At 38.7% G+C, this 27,940-nt stretch overlaps 1 long non-coding RNA gene across 8 annotated transcripts; it reads left to right on the top strand.

The window, feature by feature from the left end:
- Nucleotides 1–44: 44 nt before the first annotated feature.
- LOC111265739 (uncharacterized) lies at nt 45–27,940 on the top strand. Of its 8 annotated transcripts, none has more exons than XR_015310189.1 (5): nt 45–198; nt 939–1,011; nt 2,708–2,807; nt 4,457–4,555; nt 11,075–14,665. It is a non-coding gene; the product is annotated as an uncharacterized LOC111265739 (long non-coding RNA). The 8 variants fall into 8 exon arrangements; XR_015310148.1 differs by lacking the exons at nt 45–198; nt 939–1,011; nt 11,075–14,665 and adding exons at nt 2,086–2,368; nt 22,540–22,682; nt 27,777–27,940; XR_015316120.1 differs by lacking the exons at nt 45–198; nt 939–1,011 and adding exons at nt 2,089–2,368; nt 5,591–5,662.

Here is a 27,940-nt window from a genome sequence, read left to right as displayed (position 1 = left end):
AAAACGTGAACACAGAATAAAAGAGGACTATGCGATGTAAGAAGAATAGCGCAGGTATTCCGAGGTCTCCGAGACGCCAACGTTGAAAGTACGACCGAATCTCGTGAAACGTCAGAACTAATAAAATACATCATACAGAATAGAATCAGGAACTTCGCATCAATAGCTTAATCAAGAAACGTCATCAGCTACGGTTTGGTACGTAGCACACTGGAGCGCGACAAAATCAGGACACGGGTCCTATCACCAAATTATTATTTTCAAGTTGAAGTAATATTAAATCTATTGTCCAAGAAGACGAGGTTTAGAGTTTCGGCAAATACTGGAGTAGTGTAATCTATATAGCGCATTAGCCTCTGAGCTGTAAAAATAATCTTTGTTACTAACAACCCACTTTTATAGCCTACAATATTATAAAGCCGGGGCATATATTATAGAATCGTATGTTTCTAGTACACTCGAACAAAATTGTCGCCGATCAAGCAGGGCAGCTGTTCCTCAGTTTTTCTTTGCTGGCTCGCGTACTTGCTCACCGAGACGGTGGAAATTATGTTGTCGCTTTATAGGCCTCCTAGTGAGTGCCACAATAAGCCATAACAATAATCAGTGTCCTTTCGATGACGCCTGAAGCAATACCAAACAGATGGTCCCGAAAGCCTGTCATATGTAGAGCCCGGCTGTTGATGGATAAAGCCTCGTTTTCTTTCTCTTTGCTAAGAAAATATTATGGAGCGTATGTGATATTGTATGGTTATTGGCAAGGATCACCGAAGACCCTTGTACCGAGTCACACTTTTCTGTAATCTAACTCATATCTAATTTAGCTCTAACAGACCAGAACCACAACAGAAGGTTGATCTGAGAATGTACAAAAAAAAAAACAAAAGAAGTCTGCAAATGGAATTTTCACATGTTCTAAACAATGGGAAAATATATAGGTTAAGGAGAGGAGGGAATTTACTGCTGGACAATGCGCAGGAAGGAAATCAATCATGCTTATACACGATACGGGTAAGTAGATGATAATATATTGCGAGATGCGTGTTCGTTATTAATATTACTATTGTTAGTAGAATTACTGATATAACGTAAATAGCACATAATACATATGCTTCGTTTCATTACGGACGTCTAATATTTGTGACGAAATAACAGAGTAATCACAGATCCGTAAAGGTGTGTGCGTTACAAGAAAGCTTGTTTTTAGCTCATTTTTTCCTTAAAACGTCATAAGCATGAGCAGGTTAACAGGGCCACTTTATGTCATACATGTATAGAGAAGCTTATATGCGTAGAAAACATTAAGGAAACTGTATTTGCTTAAATAAGGCTCCTTACTAGCCTTACTAGATACCAAGTAGCAGTGGCACACATGGTACTTTTTCCATATTTACTACAAGTGTATTACGTATTGAATTTGTGGAAATATGGTTCTTTTTTCTCATTTTTATCATTCAGGTCAAGTTCTTCGTACAAGTTATTGTCTTTCGCGGCGCCATCAAATCGCATCAAGTTAGGCGAATTTTTCTTTTTATGCTCTCTGTAAACAGACCGGTCGCTATTTGTCTGACATTGTGCCTAAAATTTTCAACGAACAGCGCGGCAGATTATACAGGCAGATGCAATCTCGTATTAGGATGATAATTAGGTTTTCCGTTATCTTTAGGAATTAACGAGACAACAAAATCTTTGCATTGAGGTGGTAGCTTTGTGGATCCTCGCCAGGGGAACTAATATGAAAACGTTCAACCTATGTAGGCGTACTAAGGCAATGTTTTCCAAGGCGTGTACAATTTCTCCAACTGTAAATTCCCTCTGGGCTAGGTCCTCCTGCTTCGTGATGGCTTCTTTGTTCGTCATAGTGATTCACGTAGCTTAGCGAGATATAGTGTCGCACAACGCCGTTGCTTCGAGTCGTTACTCAAAGCAATTCGACTGACTGGACAAGCCTCTAGCTGCGCTGTTCGAGTAGACATATCAGAAGCAGTCGTTCCCTTCATCTATGAGACGGAATCCCAACTGTTTAAGGTTTACCTCTTGCATTGTTGAGTTCACGTCTCTTACTTCTTATTGCTGAGTTTTCGACTGCCAGTGAAGACTTTAACTGTTGAAATTTGATCAGGCGTTTAAAATCTAGGTTTATCTACGCATCAGTTAAAGAAAGGCTTACGAAAAGATGTGACCCGCAATAGAACTTCTATCGAGCTAATAAATCTCAACATTTCATTTAGCCAATCACGGCAACAGGAAACGTTTAAGCGAACGTCTGCCTGAACGGAGAAACGGTTCCTTTTCTGGCATGCCCATTATGCCAAGACTGGGTGCTGATATTGCCTTGCCCTTGACCGAAGCCCAAAATACCTTTGTAGTAAAGTTAAACCACCGTGCTTGTTTTAGCTACGAACACACCTTCGGCACTAAGTGTTATGCTCATAAGACAAAGCAGAACGGGCTTCGCAGATTTAGCGAGTCATTTAAATTTAATATAGAGTAGTATGAACACATTTGTATTACACGTTTCTTACATACAAGAATAGTGCTGTAAACCAGAGAGTTAAAATGTCTGTGGGTCCTAGTAACCTAGAAATTTAGTGTATTTAGTGCTTGAAGATACAACAAGCGGAAAATACGCATTGCCTTGCATTTTTCGTTGTGGCCTTAGAAGTGTAATTCGTATTTTTATGTGTTACTGTGCGGTGTTTCATAGGACAGAAAGCAATCACATAGTACTTGGTTTGGAGCTACCCAATTCGTAAAGCGAGGAACACGCGTTGCATACGGGATTCCGATTTACTACGTGGGACAAGGTAAAGCGTGCCTTAGGCAAGCCAGAAAGTGCTTCACCTCCTAGAAGGAAGCGCTGAGGTCAGTTATGCGGTGTTGTATCTACTTTGCATAATACCTCAGTTAGCTTTCAGGCTGCCGCTATACACTGATTCACTATCCTACAGCTTCTCGCTTCCCATAGGTACAAAAGCGAGAACCCTAGACGAAAAAGGTTATACCGCTGGCTAATGGAACCATCCTGCTGACACAATGCAATTATAATCACATCGTTTGTAATGTTGTTACGTCTATCTATCTATCTATCTAAGTCAGACCTCGCTACGGAAGCGAGGTGCGCAAACCTCGTTTCTACGTTCATTACTGAATACAATAATATCCCTAAGAGCGCAACGCACAAATATAACCATCTTGAAAAATTCCTTCATCGATTCTCATGCACGTAGCAATCTTAGTTTTCTTTCGTGGCTGTTTGAGGGCTAAACAAAGTGGTGCAGTACCGTGATAAAATTTCATCTTCACTATAATATAAGGAAGAGTTAGAAGGGCCTCCTGGTTCAGGTTAACAAACGCGTTAGACTAGTATTTATGTTTAGACAGGCCAGCAACGCTTCGGTAAAACCAATGACCACCTGTTCTATCCATTATGACTACGAAATCAAATGCTATATCTTAGTAAGTTTAATGTTTTGATGGATACGCGAACCTTTCAACTGTTTAAGTATCTCATAAGTACAGTTAGTGTCACTTAAAACAGCTGGTGTTTCATAAAGGACGATTTTAATGGTGTTTTTTGTACTATTGCAAGTGAAAATACAGGTGAGTCCATCACCAAAATGTTGTAAAGAAAATCCTAATCAGTGTCTTATGAGTAACTGCTAAGTACTTTGTTCTACCCCACAAGGGTTCAACAATCAAGCGGTTTAAGTTTTTATATTTCAGCCTTTTCAAGCATTTCTCGAATTCTTCCAAGGAAATGTTGACAAAGCATTTTCGTTTGTTTATGTAATTGTTAATACTGACAAAATGCCATTGAGGTAGTACGTTTTTCTACATAACTTGATAAGATTATCGCCGTATTCACGTAAAGTTTCAATATTACATTCAACTATACGCCATAAATGTTACTTAGTGTTTTGTGTAGTAGCTTTTGGTACTTTTTACGTAAAGTGCAAGTAAAGGTTGCAGAAGTAACCCCGAAGTAATTAATTAGTACTAAACAATTTAATATACATTCTGCTCTGCACAGCTCAATTTTCGCAAAATTCCGGGTGGGCCTTCCGCTAGTTTCAGGACATATTCCGATGTATAGGCTACTAGTCCGTACATCATATGTCGTGAGAGTGAAAAAAACAATATATGTCTTGCATAGGGCAAAAAAGTTTACCGGAACCTTGAACAAGATCAAAAAGTATAGACAACATTTAATGATCGTTCCTGAGAAAAAAGTTGGTTATTATTATTATTATATAAAAATATTATTAATGTACTTATAGATACATACATATTGTTCTACGCTAACTAATGGAGAGATTTTCCTTGCCGTATTGAACTACAGGTATCCATGTTAGGGCAAACAGAGCATTAAGGCATACATATTCAACTAGCTAGATGATCCGAAGTGTTCGTTAAATAACGACGGTCGTACTAATCGCATGCCTACGATTTACAGGTTTCAGTGCGGGCATTTCTATTACGGGAAATTACGCATAGGACCAACCCTGTTGGATCTATAATCTATGCTGAAAGCGAGGATTAACTAAAAGCGAAAGTAAGTAGAGCCAGATAAATAGGTCAAAATTCAGCAAGTGCTTGTGCTTCCCTCGTGAGAGGTTAAAGGAAAGAAAACCACTGCACTATAAAATGCATGCAGTTGAAATCCTAACCTAAACCTTATTGTAAAGTCATCCTTTGACAAACTACGATGGTATTCTGTCCCCGTAATGGTATAGTGGTACCATGTTTGTCTACCAAATTTAGGCTTACGTGAGTTTAACTAAATTGGACAGCGGATTTAAGCTCGCCACGTGTCACGCAGAAAGAAGACGAACGTTTCAATTAATACCTAATTTATGCAATACTGAACGTAACATCCGGAAGATCTCTTTAACAATAAACATATCCTTATTTTTCTCTCTTCTCAGAATGTTATAGATATTTTAATTTATAATTGATTCGATGCATTATTTAACATTCGTAGACAATGCATACCTGAGCACGCAGGGCAAAACCATTTTCTATTTAAAGCTGATGGCCGTATCAGCAGTTTCATAAGTGTAACATTTATAATCGATCAGGGAACGGTATTCTCGATCTGTTATTTCGCAGTACCCTATTTTCGGGTGTGCACCCATCGCTATACATAGCTACTGGTAAATAAATACAAATTGGTAAACGAGAAATTCTATGCAGACCGCTGTTCCAAGCCCAATTCCAGCTCGAACAACGCCAATTTAATGATAAACCTATAGGGTTTTGTATAGCACCAATCTATGGTATGTAGGCATCTGCAAAGACCGTTTCAGGCCTAGTACTGTTTAGCACTCGGCATAATCAACACGGAAGCCGCGTAGCTGAAGTAACTGAACAACAGATCGTACTTTATGATCAGCTCAATGTCGTTTGTAGAGGTATTATTGAGCAAATTATAGTACGATACCATAGAGGCTATTGTTCAACTGACTCGAAATTTAGGCATCAGCTGACAAACACCGTCTCATCAAGTATGTCTATCACGGAATTAGATAAACTCGTATGAAATAATGTTTATATTCTTGCTGAACCTAAAGGCAATACATTGTTGCAGATTACTTGTCCATCTGAGCTGGCCCGAAAGATCTACCACGCCCTTATAAAGGAATTATTTCAGAAGAATAAGGTACTATAAGCTTGTGTTTGTCGATCTCACGCAATATAGCGACGGGCCCTAGTCCACAAACCAACTTGTTGGGTATGCTCATCTTAAAAGTATACTGCATGCTTGCCAACTCACTATCGCATGTCTTAGAGTGAGCGCTATTGTCTCTCTAAAGTTCCTCAGGGACTAAGCCCCGCATGGCATACATGCCTGCCTGACCACTCAGGGAACCGCTATATATGTACATATAGTATTTCAAATATTGATAGCTTCGTGCCGTATGCCGTAAACCGCGGTTATGCAGCTTGTAATATTAAGGCGATAATGTTCTAGGCGCTCTACTGCATCTTCACAAGTGCACAGAAGGCCGAGAGCGGAAGGCAAAAACTACGTATCTCTCACTAATGTGCCTATATAATAAATACAAGAACCATAAAATTATTATATTACACCATTATACTAAGATAATGGTGTAATTTAATTAAATAGATGAGCATGGTTACGGCGGCGATAACCTTCACTCAAGGAGCTACGCCAATCAATATAACTGAGGCAGTACATTTTGTTTCTGGTATTGCACAGATCTGAACAGATATAAAGGGCAGTGATCGGCTTGTACTTTAAGAAATTGGTGTTGGAGGAACGTTGCGTTACATCCCGAGTCCGTAAATGCGCTGAAAAAGTTGGATAGCGCCAGTTAAAACGCAAGAAGACAGATGGAAATTAGTACACAAAAGCAGATTTGCTACATAAATGAGACAAAGATTCTGGTCTATGTTTCCGGCATGGGAAAGATGCCATTCTAATAAAAACTTACCGACTAAGTATTCATCTGCATCTTAAAAGTTAGCCGCCTTTCTGCTTAAGACATCAAGAGATTTCCGACGACTATTCTTTACGTATTCTAACACATTTCCTGGTCGGCTGTGAAGCTGAAACAAAGACTACACATTACAACATAATATAAAAAATACGTCCGCAGGATGTTCTACGTCGCAGTCATTGGAAGGTAAATGTATTCGTGTCTAACCGGGCGGTTCAAGTTTAAACGAGGAAACTAATAATGCCATTCTCGTAATTTTACGCTAATAGTGACAATAGTTGTTAACAAGTAGCATGTACACACGGTAAAATGGGGACCCCATCATCTGATGTGGTTGTTGACTGCCTTCAAAAACGCTAACGACACAATTGGATAGGTCTGTCTGTCTCTCCGTTTTGTACACAATGTATTTGCGCTCGAACACCCATTAAAGTGTCGTCTTATGACTCTTCTGAACCACCGAAGGACGGATAGCTTTTTGTTAACGTATAATAGCGATGCTGAATGGAAAACGTACGTTTCCGTTCTAAGAGGTAAAGCTCAGGGACCGGCAACAGGCGAACGTTCGTCGGTAAAAATCTAAAGGCAGAGATTGCAGGCTGGAAGCTCAGACTGCTGTTGTTAGACACGTCATTGGAGTCAGTACAAATGGAAACACTAATGAGCTGACCATTTCTGTCTTTGTACGCGTTTCCGTTTGCATGACTATGTGATGGGTGTGTGCGAGCGTATTATCAGCGTGTTGCTTGTTTCTACAAGTGTCTGAGCTGGACGCAAGAAAACGGTAGAATATTTGGCCCGTTCCGCCGTTGGCCGTATGCGACTTGTCACCTTTTCGCTGATACTGACGAACGGATAAGCAATGTGCACTACAGGCATCGGCCATCGCAAGGCCATGCCTTATGCCGGAAAATCTAGCGTTCTTAATAACGTGTATTGATAGTACTCGTATCCTTCTATATGATGTTTGTCAGTATTTCTGTCAAAGACCTGCCATTCATTACTTTCGTTTAGGTTGCGTGTTAGCTAGGACCCCACTCACACCAAAATTTTTTTGTTCTTCTGCATATATATAACAATAAAATCTTCCGGGACCGTTTTTAAATAAGAATAACATTTGTAATCAATGCGTGAACTTTCTCTTTCATTTCGATTTTACAACGGATTAGTGTAGCCTCTATGAGTGGAAGCTTTAGAAAGAGCTATAGCATATATATTTCTTACGTTTTAAACTATTAAACATTTGTCATGAAGAATCCACGACATCATACATTTGAGTATGTTAGGACAAAAAACCATCGATATTTTTCTTTTTTTTTTGTTCGACGTATGTCAACAAGTGTTTAGGATTTATTTAGGAGCCATCTATTTAAACATTATTCTATGCATTTGACGGGCACACCTGGTGGCCAATTTCTGCATACGCAGCTCTCTTTATTCACCTTACCTATAATAAGACGGTAAATTAGGTTAAGCGCACAGGATCACGCTATACTATGACATCCTAAAAAATGTTTCATAGCTAGCTAAAAACCTTTTGAAGTAATCTGGCTTGCCATCCATCCCTCTGGGATTGGTGTGCCGCTGTACACTGTGCACGTAATAGTATTCTCGGGGTTCGCATACCATGTTCCCTCGGGTATGATAGCTGATCAAGCCGCTTGTATTGATTAATATCATGATTCTTATTGTGCTCGCATATATTACTTCTCCGAATCACGCACAATCACAGCGCAATATTCGAAAGTGTTTGTCGATATTTATCGGCTGCATCGCGTCTTCGTGACACAAATCGATTCAGAGGGGTATGAACATTCCGCTTTTTTCCTTCTCCTTCGTAAGCAGTAAACACAGCCTTCTCTTCCTCCTTGTCGTCGAAGTTCTACGTCTGCACGAGCAAGATCGGACTGCTGCAAGCGGCAATAGTGCTTTGTTCCTTACGCATCCGAGGCCGTTCCCTTACCGCTAGCTGAGTTTGCTATCTTCATCTTCTTTCTTTCCTACGCACTGCAGCACTCGCTTTATCGTTTTCTCTGTTCTTGCCTGTTCGGGTCCTTTTTAACCTTCATTCAGGACGTCTGTAACTATTCCTTTGGCTGCCTTTTACAGAAGTTCCCGACAGCTCATGCTGCTAAGGCTGACGTACGCGTTTACGGCGCAGCCTAAATACGTTACTTCTCCAATTGATGTCAATGAGAATTTTCGATTATGCTTTCTGAGTAATCGTACCATCAAGTGTTTTTCTATTATTTGACGTTATTGCTGCGCGATGCTTATTAACGCATTAGAAATTACATACTTTCTTTCTTTGTCCGCTTGCAGCAATTTCCTAGCAGACGCATGTGTACAGGGATATTGAACCAGATGTCTTTGTATAATAGATGAGAGAAGATCAAGAATCGTGTGATGTTCCATTACTCATTTGCAGCAAAAAAAAAGAACGCTTATAACATTAATTTAAAAAGATGCCTTCCGTTATCGCTTGTATAAACATTAAGCCCATTTTCTAGTCCCTATTTCATGGTGTTTCACTTCGCGTAGTTCTTGCTGGATCCTAAACGTAGTTTATAGTTAGACGTCAATTACAAAGCAGGCTTGCTAGCTTAAAAATCACGAACTTCGGATACATCACGACGTTATTTATATTCAATCTGAGCTGCTTTCAAGCAGGCACCATTTCCTTAGGCAGCTATGTTCGTTCTTTGTCATGGAGCGAGAGAACGCATCACAATGCCCGTTGCCTTTGCTCAACAAAAATTAATTTAACTGTAGAAAAGAGAAAGACGACGCTAAAAATAGCGGCTTTCATATGCACCAGGGATGGTGGATAGGTATGTAAACTGAGATTTTTTATTTGCATAACATTGGTCAGGGTTCAATTTTACACTCTAAAATTATGAAGTCACGATGTCGATTCTTTTACATCGTTAAGAAATGAACGCAAGTGGCTCCTAAACATTGTTGAGTCCCTTCGATGTATTGCCGGGTCAATATGGCATGCCTATACGATTCGATCTTGTCAAACGTAGCTTAGTAGTCAAAGTAGATGCAATCTATAGGCTATATAGGATAGGCGCGCCTAACATTTCGAACTCGACAACTTCATTAGGTACGGCTGACTTCTGCTGTTTCGTTTGATATAAATAAACAGCTTGACTCTAAATTGACTGTACATTTATTCATTTTATCAATGCAAATAAGCATCTTCCACGATGATCTAAGCGATTATGTTGCGCAACTGATTAAGGTGTGATATGTCGTGAATCTGGGAAAACTTTTCTGCTAAGTTTAAAATTAACTGTATACTCAATAACTCTATAGGCTTTAAGTACATTTGTTAAGTGTTCAAACGTAGCTATGTTTGGCGGAATGCGAGTGAAGGGTTGCCATCTTTCATAAGTTACGACTGGGATAATTATAGAATAATAGGTACATTCTGGTAATATTCTTCTATATAAAAACCGCGCATATACGCAAGAGCTAACTGAGTAGACTTTTGTTTCTGTAAACCTACTCATTCGGCCAGTAACGCTACGTTATCAAAAACTCTAAGCCTACTTCTGCCGCCTCCCATACACCATAAATTAAATGACGAATTATGGAAATTACAAAGCATTGGATGGGGGAAAACTGGGCCTGTCGTGTTGATAGGTCCCAAATTTCATGTTCTGTCCGTTCTTATAAGTGCAGAGGCCAGGAAAATCCAGTATCCAAGTGCTGCTCACAAACGAGATAGGTTCTAGAATAGAGAGATGCATGTACTTTATGAAGAAGCTACAGTATTTTACGTCACTTAGCATACAATTTTGTTTCTAAATCTTTGAAACGTTCTAATTCAATCGAAATAATAAATAGTTTATTGCATGTCATTGAAATTGATTAAACAACGAAGCCAACAATCTGTTATGCATTAAATTAAAAAACAAACAAAAGCTGTTATGCCTTTTCTTCAGTGAGACTTAATTTCTCTGATCAAAACTTTCCTCCTCTCGACAAATTCAATGCCTCTAGTAACAACGGTTTGGTACGCACCTGTTGCACGTCTACTGCAACATCAGAGAGAGAGAGAGAGAGAGACAGAGAGAGCAAGACATTTTGATTCACTCACCTCTATATACTATTATTAATGTAGCAAAGTAACGTGGTAAAACAGGTGCATGCAATACTTCGGTGTCAATACGCTATCCACAGGCAATTCTAGTGATTCACCAAGTTGACACAATTGTCATGTGGCTGTTTACCGGTCTGACGTTACGTTTACGTACTTGAACTTGAGTTTGCACCCGGTTAACTTGAACTACGTTAAATGTTTTACTATCGCAAAATATAGGATGACCATGTTTAACAGAGTGTAGCGCTTATACGTGACGCGGAAACGGATGAGTGAATGTTTAAGCTTGGCTGCTTGTAGCCATAATTAAATGGAATACATTATTTAGTCGCGATATTTTCATTTATATAATAAGGAGACAAAAATTAGTTAAATACAAATACGTGATAGCGTTTGTACTGCCCGGAACACACCTGACTATTGTTACCGCTTTTTTGGCGTTTGAGATTAACAAGTTTCTATCGAGCGGCGTAATAACACGATAGATTTTTGCTTACAGCATCATAACATTGGATCACGGCGCAAATTGGACACGGACAAAATCGATACTGTTTTACAACAAGGACAAACTGCCGACACACGAGTGGATAACGTCTGGCATCGTTGAAAATATTTGTGGAATAAGCTAGGCTTATAGAGATTCCAAAGTTTGCAGTTCCGTAACAACATAAAACTAACTAAATAGACCAAGAAAAAGATCGAGATGTTTTTAAGAGGTTAACTTCTTCTGCAATTCGACAATTTTTCAGAACTCTGAACTCATAGCGTAAAGCAATATCGGCTTTCGCAGTTATTTGGTTTTAAATTTCGTCCCATTAACCAATACATTGCAATTGTTGACGGAACAACAACTCACTCATCCACTAGCTTGATCAATCCATATCAACCATCTCTCCGCGATTTCGGAGGGTATTGGGGTAGCCTAAAGTACATTTATAAAGAAGAAAATCTCTAGCTTGACTGAGATTCAACAGAAACTTCAGATATCCTCAAGTGTCTTAGCTCTGAGATGATAACAGAGACAATCATATTATCCTGTTAATTTTAGGCCCTCACTCTCAAGCTTATTTAGAAATCTGATACTCATTTAAACACTGAGGATCAGTCTTTCTTTTGTTTTGTCAGATAGCAACAACTTTCTAAGCGGACGCAGTTAAGAGACAGCACCCGTATCCGCAGTTCAAGGAGTCACTTACTCAAGCTCTATAACGAGCATACATAGCATGTGTATTTAGAAAGCAAACTTTAATGGGCTGCTAAATAAAAAAGGTTTTAAGAAATGGACGATACTCCGGATGTTGGAGACAGCAGTGTTGAAGTTTTCTGCTAATTAGGAGAGGCGATTCAGAGAGAAGCTAGTTACTAAAATATCCAGCTGCTCGTATTTACCAGAAAACAATTTTAAAACGATAATAGCGTTTTTACAAACGTAGTTTCTGTTTGCTCGGTACGTACACTTGCTACTATCTAAAAAAAGACGAAAAAATCGGATCAAAAATGTTACCATGACAACTCGGTCACCCTGATGCACAGAAAGAAAAGAGATGTATTGCCTAAGATGGCGTCCGATAGCACTATTATTGCATAGCTGGCATTAGATATAACAAGGACATAAGTTGCCCTCGTAAAATGATAAGCAGAGATGATCTTTAAAACAACGGGTCTAAATGCACACTGTCAACTGTGCCTAGATGGAACGCCTCTGTTCAATTTTATGACAAGCGTCTGCATACAAATTATTGAGCTTTGAGATACGGACTAACTTGAAGTTTGATGAATACGCAGTAGCAGTATGTTTCAAGATAAGTTTTGTGACAATTTAGAGAAATGATCGTTTGGAAGTTTAGAGGGTGATCGACTTCCGGAAGCAAATGCACTCTTCATAGTACCCTTGGATGTACTGACGCGTTTTATGCGGTCCGTTATTAAAGCTGCACAGAAGATCTTTGCTTAGTATTTACGATGTCATTTTAAAATTATATACTACGAATTACCTTTAACAAAACGATGATAATTATTAGTCTAGCTTGCCGTCAATAGAAGTGGTTTGGTAATTTTCATGTGCCTTTCAAACTTTATGCATTTAAACTCGATCATGACAGAATGAGTCCTTCTAAATTTCGTCAACAAGGTTTTGTATTCGAATAAAACTGTCACGCTTTCGGGCCAGGTAAATAATATCTGGGGGTACAGTTTACCCCGTCAGTAAAATACCTTGAAAACGCTTTCCAAATTGCAATATGCATTTACTATAGATGTGGTTGTTTGAACGACTAAGTCTTTAGCTGAAAAATCAGTGGTCACTGCCTCAAAGATCCATAATTACACTATCATATAATCTCCTTGCTTGATATAGCATTCCGTGGCGCATCCTTATCCCCTTCCTCCGCCCCTCCCTTTAGAATTGTCTGAAAAACCTTTGTGCACTTTTGCCCCATGCGGCTTATGACCCATTACGAGCCCGACATTATATTTACCAGACGTTATGTTGACCAGTTTAATCACACATTTCAACAAGCTCAGCAGCACGCAAGAAAGTGCGGAACAATCATGAAAAAGAGGATCAGCTCCGGAAGTGTCCGACCTATAAGTCCGACATATCTCACATAATCAAGGTTTTGAACTCTAGGATACAGCAGGCGCATCGGCAAAATCTTTCATATTCTCCTGTTAATAAGAAAAACAGGTACATTTGCTCCAACTAGTACGAGTTATTGTCTACTGCTGAGGGCATTTGAGGAGATAGGTGGATATCAGGCGAACTTGTTTCACCCTTAACATATTGACTAATCAAATAACAAATCGCAAAATATCGCTGAAGCTTGAATGTTTTCTTCCACCTTCAGAAGAATCCGTGCTAGATCCAAGCAATGCATATACAGATTAAATCCAATTTGGTGCTCAGATTTGTAATAATACCAATTACAATACAACACCTAGCTGGAATAGCTTTATTATTCTAATGTTTTTACCTAAAATACAAATTTCAATCGTTTCTATGCGTGCTAGCTAAGTGACACCACAATAGTTAGAGTTAATATAAAAATCAGTTGTAAAGGTCGCAAACAGACCTTTTAGAGGACTTAATTTAGGCGAACAATGTGAGCAAGACACCTTTGATCACAGTTAACAACGGTATAATATATGTTTAACTCTAGCTACCACGCTATAACGCAAACTCTAATCTGAAACAGTTTACAAAGCATTCTGCGTAGTTATGAATCGCGTCATACCTTTTACGACTATAACTAGTCGTTTTCGGTCGTAAAAAGAAGAGAAGAAATGTGCTCCGAGAATTTTACGGATGAACTGAAAAAAAAATGTCTAATTATATGGATAACCACCGGAGCGCCTATGTTAGGACAATGGTGGACGGAATAAGAGGACTGTCGAAGCTATGAGAGCCAAATTAGCTACGTACTTTGCAAGCGGACTATTCCTTTTCACAAGAAAACGAGAAAAAACATTAGCCTAACGCGCTCATTTTCAAGGGTCATAAACTATAATAACCCGTCTAATTGAGTCTCGTACTTATGACAGCTCCGTTCTTGCTGACCTCGAGGGAAAAAAGCAGAGACCTTTATTTCGCTTGGAAATATACATGCCATTCAGTTTTTGCAAGTCGTTATGTGTTGTATAATAAACAAAACCGTATAGTAAAGACGAAGAAGGACTTGAGCATAATTCGGGCGCACGGGTACTGTCGACGTCAATTTGAAACAACCTAGAATGCAATCAGGAATGCCCAAAAACATGCCTATAAAATAGGATTGCTGCTTGTCAGTTACTTTGGCTAATAGTTATTCTTTACTAGTAGCAGGAAGCATCCACGTACAAATACTTTTCCTTTTTGTGGGTGCTATAGCTGGAGAAATGTGACGGTGCTCCTGTAGCTGCAGGACGTTCATATCATGCTCAGAACCTTTCATTCAGAAGGCTGGAATGTCGCCAGATAAAAGCTGACTTAAATGAAATACTCAGACAGCTCCTCTTCGTTATTAACAGCTACAAATCCTAACAATGTCAACAAATCCCAAGAAAGGTCATACCCACAGTAAAAGTATGAATAAAAACGGGAAAAGAACTGAAATTTTCCAAAAATACTATTCCCATTCGGGCAAGAATGTCTCAAGCGTTTTTAAAGGTTGAGAACTCTTTCAAAGATTAGCTCTAAAAGGTCCAAGTAAATTTTTTGCCAACCGTAGCAAATAATGTACGGGTCTATTATGATTCATACATTGACTAATTGCTCTGTTTCAAATTGTCGGAAAATAAGAGACTTCAAATAATCAGTTAAATGTTCTTAGATATGCACTGTATTAGTAAGAGCTAATAACGTAAAATATTTCCATTTTTGCACCACGAACTTCGTTAGTATTGCATCAGGCAACTGGCCTTCAGCCAACTCCAAGACACAAACAATTCATTAGGTACTTAAAAGGCTAGGTCCTAGTACCTAAGTTCTCGCTTAAATTCCTCCAAGGTATGCCTTTTTAGAAGTTGTGCAAAGGCGACAATGTAGTGCAATTGTCGTCACATCCTCGTAACCTAAATATTGCAGAAACCTAGTGGAAGATCGGTTATCTAATCGTTTTGCACTCCTAAAACGCTCGACTCATGTGCAATCAATTGAGTGTACATCAATGAACACTTGTTTGTCTACCTAACTGCGACTATAATTAACGAATGTTTATACATATTTTCTTCCTTTCAAAGCTTCTGTCATCATGGTGTAGGTATACGTAATGGCAACAACAAAGAAGCTATCTATTGCTTTATGATTGCTTGCGCAGCGCACGGGGGACCATCTACAAAAATAAGTCGTTTACGTTGTCTCGTCTGCTTGTACGCTTGAAAACCGTTTGCCGATACGTTTGAAAGTCTATTTATAAATGATGTTAGATTTATCGAGAATCGATGCTCTCTTTTTTTAGGCCAGCGCATTTTGCATACGCATTTGCAACTTTGTCAGGCTTTGAACAATGAAGCGTGATATACAAAATTGGGTCTTTTGAAACAAGCTAGCATAAGATCCCGTTAAAACAGCATGTTGCTCAAACAGCTAGATCGTTCACGTGTGTTTTTTGGAATAGCTAGTACGGCAACTTTTAAGTCTCTGCCAATAGAGTACACAGGATTGAAATGTCCGTGTCCAAAATGTAGAATGGCGCATTTTTCAACCGATAATTTCAAATCTAACCTATTAATCCGCCTTAAAAGCTTTCTTAGCTCTTCTTTCCTTTTTCAAAGCAATAGTAAACCGCTTTGCCTTTGTCGACTTTTGCTTAGATCATGTGCAGCAGTAAGTATTTGTACGAGGGTAATATATGCGGGGAGTATGGAATGCATATTTCTTCGAACGCCGATCTGAAGTCAAAATACAACATGTTGAATTACTGCGACATATTGGTGAATTTTGCCCATTCGTAGAAATTTTCCCAATAACTACTGATCGGTCCTTTATCTCGGCCAGCTGAGCACGAGAGATCGATCCTTGCTCATTAGCGTTTGTGTATACGGCTGCATAAATGGTGCTTTCTAGTTTGCATGCTACCGCAGGTAGCGATAGTGTCCCTTTGTCAATCTCATCGTTCGTATCGGTTACACTATGGCGCTTCGAAATTTATCTAGCATTTCTCTCTCGATAAGTCGCCTGAAAACTCGAAGGAGGGGGATACAAACTAGGATTCTAAGCCTTTTAAATATATTTGACGGAAGTCTGAGTCGGAATGGACGCATTAGTTTTCGACTGCAGTTTCTTCAGACGTTCGAGTATCCTTACTGCGCTGACATCCACATCATGGGCAATAGAAAGCAGAGGGTACTCGGAACGCAGTGGAGGTTACGCTACGGCCATTCGTCGTTCGATGGATGTGTAAATAAGAAGAAAGTGATACTTCGCGTCCACCTGAGCGTCTAATAAATCTTCATGCATCTTGAGTCACTGTTACGAATATAAGGATGAAGTCACTGCTTCGTAGAATGCCACGTTCTGTAGTTACTAGTTGTCTTCAGATCGGTTTTTTTTTCTTTCTGTGATCACTCCTTTTCAGATATGAGCACGGTTAAGATATGTATTAAATAGCCCATAACCGCACGTTCCTCTAGACGTGTTCGTCGACTTTTCATACATTTTCTGTGCGTATCCTCGCAGTAGTTAAGAAACATTTCTCAACATCGTTTCCCTTTTGGGTTTTTCGAGAATAGTTTTGCTTATCATGTGTAAGGCCAGAGAGCAATGAGGTTGGGCTGAGAATCACCTTGACCTCCAACGCTGAGTTATCGAAGAGCTTTAATAAACTCTATCTATGTATATTAAACTATACCTGAGAAACTGAGGACCATTGTTTGCGTGAATTTTTCCGCACTTACTCATGCTAAGCGTGATCCAGTCGATACGCGACAGGTTTAAATCGCCCGAAGTAACTCTAGCATTTTCGCATTATTATATTATTGTGTTTAGTTCTCCGGCTGCTGTCAGCATGCGGTTCATGAGGTCACTAGCTCTACTTGTAGGTAAGAAGTAGACCGATACGAGCTATATCACTGTGTGGGAGTGTGATGCTAAAAGCAGCCAAAAAAAAAAGATCTCAAAACACAGTATTCAATTTCGTACAAGTATACTAAACCCTCTACTACACGATATTCTGTTTTCCTAGACTTTCAACGACCCATTGCAGTTTAGTTCAGCTGAAGCTACTTTTTCATAGAAAAGCCATATATCTGTTATTGTAACGATGCTTTAGTTTTAAAAGTTGCTGGAGAGCTTCTAGAGCCCCATTCTTACGGAGAAGACGTGTGGGAAACCAAACGCAATTAAGGTCCATATGTATGGAAGACGTATTAGGCTGTCACAAGCAAATTCAGAGAACTTTTGGGCTAGTGGGACTAGAGTGACGATTTTTTAATATTTATTCGAAGTTCTCCCGTCTACATGTTTGCTTTACTTATCCCACCGTTCTGGCAGCACTTTCATTCGCGTTCCGGTATGCAATCCCTCTATATATGGCTTCTCGAAGTAAATCTATAGTGAAACATGCTTGCCTAACAGTTGCCCCTTTTAGAGCAACGAAGGCCCCGTTATCAGGTGCACGTAGATCAGGAGAATCAGCGGGTTGAAATCACCGTTGGATAATTGTATGCTCAACTTAAAAGTAATTGAGGCGTGGCGATGAGGTCTGGCATTGTCATCAACTGACTAGACTGCGTGCCTTCAATTCGCGTGCCAACAACCCATGAGTCTCTTGAGGGACTCGAGATAGCAGGCTGCATTCATTGTTTTGTTTTCAATGAGTATTTTACAGTAGCACGTGCCTCTGATCATCCATTGCAAATGCTACTATCACCTTACGTCCGAATCTACTCGACACTATAATTGAACTCGATCTCTCCCTAGGGCGACATATTCTCTCGCCTGGTTCCTCTCCGGCTGACGGTAGAGATTGAGTCATGCCTCGTCTACAACGACCGTATGTTCTAGGCGGTTTTTTTTGTTCATTAAAGGCCCGCGAACACACCACATGCATTTTCAATTGGTTTGGAGTCAATTAACCGGGGACGAGACCTCATTCGATTAGGTGACATGTTAGTTCTGGCGCACCGGTTTTGGCTGACAGAGCGTTTAGACCCCAAACCTTGCTTTCGTGAAAGGCCTCATTGATTATGCCGGCAATGCGTTTATGCCCTTCGGGTGCCTAAATCTGGTCACTTCCTCGCTAATTTTTGACATTCTAATCTTAGTCCTTGAGACTTTTGTACCATTTACGTACACAAAGCCCCTTCCCCTAATGCCAGCACTAATACCAGTGGCCAATTTCCGTAGCGTTGTCGCCTTTGAACAACAAAAACTTAACCATCGAGCGTTAATTCTCGATACTAAAACACGTTTTTCAGCCCATTTCTTTTAAAGTAAATTTTAGTCCGTTTTACTAGCGAGTTTTTAAAAGACGAAAATATTAGTCAAATTTCGTCTGCTAACGACGCGTAGTCGAAAAATTGTTCAGTTTCAAAATTTGTCGGATTCGCTTGTTGGATTTTATAGCTTTGAAAGATATAATTTCAGTTACGTTATATCTATCGTTAGCTATGGGTTTTGTCGCACGAAAGAGCTCTAAGACCAAATTTTCCGACAGTACCCCCACAATGATATGAAATATTAGTATTATTTTTTAATATTTAATCGTTATCAGATTATAAAATTTGTTCTAGCAGCTCAGCATAGATTCTGCTATAGCTTTTGCGAATTTTAGTTTCATTGACCATAATGGGGTGTACGTTGTCTTGGTTTATCAAATCCTCGTGCGGTGCCACGACAGATCTTTTAAATGCAACGTCTTTGCATATTTATCTTTATTGTTGCATGCGGCAGGTTCTCTAATTTACTTTTATGGTGCTACCTCATGGCATATTGTACCAACACATACATCTTATGTCAGCATTTGAACCCAGTTCTCTATTCATTCGTCTCCAATTGACGCGCTCTTTGCAAGTTTTCATCGTTTATTACCAATCAATTGCTTTTATTTGTCGGCTTTTTAGCTGGCTTTGTACTTCTTAGTTCACTTGCTGAAGATAATCACTTTGTTTGCGTAGTAAATTTGCGCGAAATTTTTAGCGACACGTGACGATATCACTATTCGCTGGAATCGCCTGTATGCATAAATTTCTGCTGAGCTGCCATTGCTCATTGAGTCGTACCGTGCGTTGCACATTTAACATCTCACTGAATCCACTTTGGCCCTATTACTGAAATACTATTATTTCTTATGTCTATTTAGTCGTTGCACATTTTATATTGTACGCTTGTCTCTCTACTAGCAAAAATAGGTTCTCCGGAGTTGAAACGTAGTTGAATAATATCAAGTATACGCTAAGAAAAACAAACTTTCACAAACAAAGTAGATGTTTAAAATGTTTTGTATGTTAGAACTATATCGCAGGAAGTCACATGTTATTTTATATTTATCTCACATATATGATATACGCCAAATAGGGCTGGAGGCTTTTGTGATATGGTAAGTACACTGTACGAATTTCTTTATCATAATAAATAACGACTAGCTACTAAATTAATTATGCTAAAAAATAGTAGTATATATCGTTATGATTGTTCCTCTGTGTTGTAGTTGTTAACTTTTGCCACTTGGTGAGATGCGTTGTTGCTTTTTTAACTTTTTTTTTTTTTTTTTTTTTTTGCAAGGTCTTTTTTAATTCGGCGCCATTTTGACTGCTCTGTTTTATGGTGAAGGCATTGTGGCCGTTACATGTTCGTAGTTGCCTGCTAATCTTAGGAATACGTTGTGGTCTAGGTTCAAACCCGGACGTAGACAGACTTCGTTTCATGCTGATAGCTCATAGCCCTCTGATGGAATGCCTAACAGCGACACCCGACGTCAAACTCGAAACATAGAGGTCGCTACATGTTAGGCCCGGTAAAATTATTACTATTCATATTAACAGATTGCTGTTCAACGCATAAAACGAATTGATATTGGTTAAGATTATTTAGAAGGTAGTGAAGGCTTGACTGCTAGGTTTGGCAGATTGCCTCTAATTGTTGATCAAAGTTTTCCAAGTGCATCGACCGCGAGAAAGAAAATAATCGAACATTTCGAGAGGACTGGGTCGGTCACTGATGCCAAATCGTCGACACGTATTTATCCAACTCGATCAACGAAGTGTATGAAGGCTGTGCGCCGAACCGTGTTTACGAGTCCGGAAACATACATTTTGATACAGTTTTGCTTCTTAAGTGAATATATCTTTATGAAGAGTTGCATCTTTCTACCCCTCAAGAGCCCAGCTTGTTCAACAGTCTGAGCCGATGGACCACACACAGCGAATAGAATTCATCCATTGGTTAATAGTGGGTTTTCAAAAAAATTATTTTCAAAAATAAAGCCTATTTCCTTATTGATGGGCCCGTAACCAAAAAATTGTGGGACTTAGCGTGACGAAAATTCATCTTGTTTCAAAAACCATGTCACTGTTTACTGCGGCATCTAGGCTTAACACATAAGTCCATCTTCCGAAACACTGCGCGAACTAAACTAACAGTAAGAGGTAAGCGGGACACTATAATTCAATTTTCATGCATCAAATGGGTAGTATGGGTCATATGAATCAAGAGAAATATTACAAAATACATTCCCTAATTGTGTAATCTTCCATTTGGACAATTAAAATTGGTAGTCTTGATTATAGGGCACGATGTCTTTAGACGATGTCTTTCTTGTTTCATTTTCAAGTCAAAAAATTATGTCAACAATTCCACAACCAAGCAAGACTCGAAGGAGATTAGACGCTTTATCACTAAGATCCAGCTACAATTATGTCATGCTGTGATTGAAAATGTCGTAAAAACAACGCAGCTATGTCAGTAAATTTCCAAAGGATTTCGCACCGCGTACTATTCCTACATCTAATTTATGATGATGGGACAAAGTTTTAAATATAAGAGCAAAAAATATATATTTTTTTTGCACTGCTACAAAGATTGGATAAAACAACCTTTAAAATGATCTCAAATAATTGACTGGTCACTAGTAACGCTCGACTTGAGTACCAACCAAGCAGTATTCTTTATCCAAGTATTAACTTGAGTAAAAAGTGTCAGTGGGTCTGGTCTAGATACCAATGCTCTATATGAATAAGAGTAAAAAAAAAATCGATCATCTGTTGTCGCGTTAGTTAACGCAAAAGCATATCCTCTACATTTAGAATTGCACACCGAGCTCATCGAAGACACACAACACGGCATTTCCGTAGTACTAATTGTAAGTAAAAAAGTAGATACATAAGGCGAAAGGACTTGTTCGAAATTACGCTAGCAAAACAAACGGCCCAACGATGCTTATACCTCTGTTTATCAAAAAATATAAGGTAGCGAAAACATGCCGCCGAATTATTTTTCGTTGATCGGCCTGTAAAGAACACGTTGTTTTTATTCTTTTAATTAATAATGAGGTCGGCATAAACAGCAATACGCAAAGTTTTTGAAAATCTATCCAACTTCGAAACATGCAATCCTTTGCATTGGAACCCATTGCAACTATCTCGAAAATGGCTTTAATAATTGATATGATTCTTCATGTGTAGACCTAATTCGACGAACAAACACTATAAAGAAGATGAAGCGTTTATAAAAACACTAAACATAAAAAAAAATCCTATTTACTCCAATTTAACGAAACTCCTATTTGTCCCGTCACTAAAACTACCTACTATTAAACTCTACGGCAAAAAATTGCCGTTTTTCTTATTTTCTCTCAAGCCAAATAAAGCGTTTTGTCGACGAAACTGTTGAACATTTCTAAAGATATCTATCTATGTTTCCCTTCTGTCTTCTTATCTCGTTCTCTATATTATATATAGTGAATTTCATAAGCATAAGGTCAATCCCCCTAGGGCTGAAATAGCGAGGTAGCTGGAAATGGTAAGTAGGGTTAATTATGTTAATGGAAATACACTGATGGCTTTATTACATTAGAGCACAGAATAATTGATACAAGGATAGGGTCACCTGTTACATCGTTCCAAGGCGACTAAATTATGAGCCTTTTGGGTGTCCATGGGTAAAAACAAGCAGATGTAGTACAGGATGTTTGGTGCCGTTCACTACTACATACGTTAGGTGTACATAAGGGATCACTTGCCTAATGTTCTACCTTTAAACAAATAGCTTGCTCAAAAGTTAAAGAACAGAAATATACATTTGAGTTTAATGATTGGCTTTACCTTTTTGATACGATTATGCTGTCATCAAGGTGCCTGCATTAAGGGGAGCAAGTATCTGCCTCATTATCTTTTTTACAGCACTGGTGAAGCCCTTGTTCACAATGGAAACTAATATTTTACCAATATAACAATTTCTGTTTTCATTTACCCGACTAATGCCGCCAATTCAAACACTCAGACCTGTTACTTTTTACTGATTGATTGATTGATTGCTTGCTTGCTTTTTAGGGGGTTGCTGACGTGTGTTGTATATCACCTTATTACTATTGCAAATCCCTAATTCTCAAGATATCAACTTTTGAATTTTGATCAAGAATGATTTCTAGTTCGCGTTTATTTTCGTGCGAGCTGTCCACTAGTACAAAGACCGGGTAAGCTATCTAAATAACTAAACTTATTATTTATATATAACTATTTATTTTCAGATAATCGAAAAACAGTGAGCGCCTCCCAATAACTTTGAATTTGCAATATCGAATAATAGCATAATGATACGATAGGAGATGCCAAATGATCAGAAGATGAGGATCTTTAAGCTGGAATAGTCCCTTACTGAGTCTCAGGCTACGATTAGATTTGGAACTCGTGATTAAAGGTCCTAAGCCGGACTCATTCTTTCGGCGCAGCAGCACCTAACTATCGTTGTAATTTCCAAGAAAAATGTAAAAATTTAAGGTTTACAAAAAATACAACCGGAAGAGACAAACCTTCCAGCACTAAGTTCAGCATTATTGTCCCTCGCTATCGTCGATAGTACGTGTGGAATGGCTTCCAATACATTATGAGTAGATGGTTCAACGATACGCATGCTGGTCAAACACATTTGACAACTTAGCTGAAGTTGAGCAGTTAAATATTTAAAAAAACTTAAAAGTTTCAGGTGCGGATTGAACTCCAACGCTCGCTAGTGTGACCCTTTCTTTTTGTTACCCACCCCAAAGCCATCTGAGATTTCCCCCCAGTTTGGTGTATATTTTAACCCAATACCTTATTAGTCGTACCAGATTTTATATCTATACTTAAACATGATTTCGACTTCTACTGCTAAATGCAGGATGAGAACAAGGTTTTAAAAAACTGTCTGCCATCTTTTACGAATAATCTAGGATCGAATCAGGCTCCTATTTGTCCCATTACGTCAATACATACCTTGGAAAACAACTGCTCTTGGCAATTTTGAAAAGATAAATTACATAATTAATAAATTATTTAAACCGTGCTTACACACGGCAGTTACATTCCTACCATGTACATAATATTCCTCATTCGTTGAAAAGTATAATTCTAATGTTTTGAGAATTATGTACGACGAAAATAATAATATAAGAGTCTACACCTTTCGTTAACTACCGCTTGATATACAATCAGTATGCTACCCACGCTTTTACGTACAAATAACTCACTTATGTGGCTGAACGAACGGCCATGTTTATGAACGAAATGAGCCGCTTGACAACTTCGTTTCTAATTTTTAGATTCCTTCAAAAAACAATCTTTTTCAAGTTTTAATCGCATCATTCTGAGTCGATGCATTTGAGCGCTACGTTCCGTCACCGTGCAGTCCAAAGTAACGCCTAGTGGTTTGAAGATCAGACATATACTGATGCCGTAATAATGCCTTGGGACGTAAAGCTACGAGCAGGCTGGTTGGTCCTCGAACTTCAATCAGGGCCAAGCGTAGACACGATTCGTTTCATGCTGAAAGGGGCTATTCGTCCGAATGCAATGATTAACAACAGCACTGGATGTGAAACTTGAAATTTTATTCATTAGATAAACCTACGCATCCTCCTAACTACCGTATAATCAGTTACTAAAAGATGACAGCAACGAAATGTACCGATATAACCAGAATCGAGATTAATTTTAGGATTTATAGATTTATAGGTATGAATATAGAAACATATGAATAGAATGGCCAGCGCACCCTTCTCATTTCCGACTCCGTAAAGTTCGCACAAAGTTGAACTCATTTCCCGTAAAGTCGAAATCACAGCCCCTGAACACAGGTAGCGTAGTCGGAATTGTATCACTCCATTAACAGACCCTTCGATACATTTACAGCTATTTATCAACACAGATCGAGTGGAACTATCTTTTAATCACGCAACATTACGCCAAAGCACACTAACACTGAATAATGACATGTCAATTGTATGCATTATATATACACTGGATCGTGGAATAATGTTCCACAAGTAGGTGCAGCTAGCGGCAAAATTTACTTCCATCCGATGCAACAGATTTTTCTAGGCTAAACTAGGTGGCATAGTATCAATATTTCAAATAGTATCAATAGCGGTAACTTAGTAAAGAAAATTTGCTCCGAAAAACCTTTTGAAAAAAATGGCCTTCTGTAATGAACCTAAAAAAACGAACAGCAGTGGCACGAGTAATAAGTCTAGTAAGGAAGTTTTAATAGGAAATATTTACGTCAACATTTCACTGAGACAAACTTCCCCGTACATATATACGCGTTACATATACAATAAAATGACAATAATTTAAATACTTCAATCTAAACCAACCAATCACTATTTTCCACAGATATACATTGTTATCTTCCGACACTTTTACCTTTTATTCTATTATTAAATGCAGATATTCTACGGCAAACATTGTCTACATACATCATTCAGCTTTTCTAATGGTATTTGACTTTTATCTCATGTCAATTCATTCGCCGTAGGCTACACAAATCGAACAACAACAACTTCATCGACTTTCTATTTTTTACTCTAACTTCGTTCTAAGTTTACGAAAAAAGACCCTTCAACCAATATACCAAATATTCCAGCTTGATTGATTATTATGGCGTTTTATTTCTTTTTGATCTCTGCCAGGCGCATAAGTGCTGCAGATATCTAATTCTCAGAAAACTAATTTTTATCCCTTACCTACACTATTTTTCCAGAACGGTTCATACATGATTATACACAACTACTTTTAATTTGAAGGTTTTTCATCTGAAAACACGGCAACGTGCATCGTGGCCACGAGAGTGGTCTATGATGTATTCTTTACAATTAGACATACCACCACCGATCCTAGTGTCACTACTCTCTAGTGCCTTTTGTTGACTGCCTAGCTGTGGGTGACCTATTCAACGTTACGTTGATGGTGGTAGAAGAACGAGTAACAAAGCCGCCCTGGAAAGCAAATTTCACCGCCCCCTAGGGGCCTTTAAAGGACCGTGTGATAATTCAACTTGAAAGAAAGGGCCTCCCTCGCCCTCACGTAAGCCATGACCCGCGCATTTTAAATTAATACACATCGAGAGCAGACGCAGTTGTCTATATAACAATATTATACTGCACGACGATTTCGGTGGTCGACAAGGGCTACGCACCTGTCCAAGCCCGTATCAATTGGTATAAAAATAATAAAGTTCATATCTAGTATTCTAGTTATATAAGTGTATTGTTGATGATCCATTAAAAGCCAAGAAACACGATTAACTGTTCCCACATATGCCCACTCTAGCTGGGGCTTTGAACGAGAAGAAACATTTTTAGTAAGCTGATGAAAAATCATGCTTAAGTTGAGAGTGCTAATTTTCTTTGGTACGTCCAGATACATGGACACTGAAGCCCATTAGGTACCGTAGTTCGCCCTCAAAAAGACAGATAGGCTTCTTATAGAACTAATTGTCTTATCACTCACCGTTTTGCAACTATTAGATATGTTAGCTATCCAGAAAAAAAGCAGGTTATCGAATACAAGTAATTAGGTTAGCAAAATCATATTTCCAGCGCGTTTTCCCTGGTAAAGCAAAAAGCAACATTCGATGGCGGTTTAAAACTTCATATGGTAGTAATACTCAGAGTACTAGAAACATTTTTTTCGGTAAACTCATCTTACAATTTACGGTGGTTCAATTACTTCCACAGGTTCTCCTATTATGAATTGGTATCGAAATAGCTCGATCGTTGAGAAGTCCCTCCAGACAAAGGCTTTCTGTGGTTGGGTCTCCAGGATCACTGTAACGACTTCTCAGGAAGGCTTGCATTGCGTCCTGGTTTTATTTAGTTCGTCTTTATTTCTTCTCGTTTTTTTTTGCTTAAATTCCACTCGAGTTTTACGCGCAAACGTTTAATGTTAGTTTTATTAGCCTCCCGTGTATTACAAGGTAAGTATAAATCAATCATACTAATGGAATAACAGGATATAGAATACTAATTCATATTTATTTAACTCGGTTACTTTTAATTGATATTACAACGGTGGGTTCATGGCAACTGAAAAACATTATAGACAGTCAGATAGGTATGGCATACTCAATGCACGTTTTGTTTAGTATATAAATACAGAAATTGAGGGATACACTCGATCCGCTCTCGGCCGGGAGAATAAACACTTTTCGCTATGTTTTGTAGCCCAGAGCTACGTCTGATTCAGCACAAAAAGCTGGCATCCTTTTTAAATTCGGTCAGAGTGAATCTCATTCGGCTTTATAAGATTGGTAAGAGACAAGCGTCCAGGAAATCACGTCACAGCGTTGATGATACAGCAGAACTTCAATCAAACCACCGAATTTGCTCAGGACGACAATCTAGCCTGTTGCTCCATATTCTTTAGTGTCCTGCATGGTGTCATGAAGAACTAGCTTACTCCGTTTGATGTATTGCTTTGTGTAGATAGCCTTCTAATGTTTACCAGAAACTACCTGCATCTCCAACAAACCATAGCTACACTTCGCACTTATGTAGATAGATCCAAAACTCGAGCTGAACTCTCAACGTCGTGGTAAACTTGCACCAACTGGGCAATTTGCAGCTTGGGAATTAATAATTATAATATGCCAATTCGTTTACTTCTTTGGATATAACTCTGTTGGGGTATTGTTCTAAATATTTTGAGAAGCTATGATAACTAACAAGTACCATAGGCCTTCACTGAAATAATACTGGCTCCTTTTGGAAATAATCTAGAGATATTTAACAATGAACCAAAACCGTTTCGTTAACGTGTTCCTAAAGTATCTTTTTCGACTAAATGTTGCTATTAAAAATAGTCAGACCAGCTTTGTTGAACGCCGCTCTTCGTAGAAGGTTTGCAAAAGAGGCTAGAAGAGGAGAAATGGTGACCTACAAGCAATGTTTGTATGGAGAGGTGCAAATCGGCCCCATGTTTCTCCTGATTTGAGCGATGGCGGATTATTTTTAAAAGAAAATAATAAAGGTGATTTGGTACACTGTACACTGGTGTCATTACTATTTGGGCTCGATAGTGGATTGCTGTCCACCAGGAGGTGCATGCCGGTGTGCGCAGCATAATAAGCTTTGCGGTCGGTATTACGTTGGCCATTACGTTGCTACGTTAACTTCGATTACAAAGCTAGGATTCATTCTCTTATATTTACACTTTCATATCGACCATCGCGTTATATATGATATTATCTGTTATTCAACTTATGTATATATGCACATGTACTTGAATAGATGATGATAATATTTAATTTTCAGGTAAAATTGGAGTGAGCTAGAAACTTAATCCCGCAGTGCTCGGTTTAACTCTTGTTTAACGGATATCGTTGATTGACGATATAGCTTGTCTCTTTTGACGACATTTTTAAATACAGATAGGCTTCCAGTCCACGCAGTACTCGCAGCAGGAATGCATTAACCTC

The sequence above is a fragment of the Varroa jacobsoni genome, unplaced genomic scaffold (genome assembly GCF_002532875.2).
Source record: "Varroa jacobsoni isolate VJ856 unplaced genomic scaffold, vjacob_1.0 scaffold_3, whole genome shotgun sequence".
Lineage (NCBI taxonomy): Eukaryota > Metazoa > Arthropoda > Arachnida > Mesostigmata > Varroidae > Varroa > Varroa jacobsoni.
This window is presented reverse-complemented; position numbering and strand designations above follow the sequence as displayed.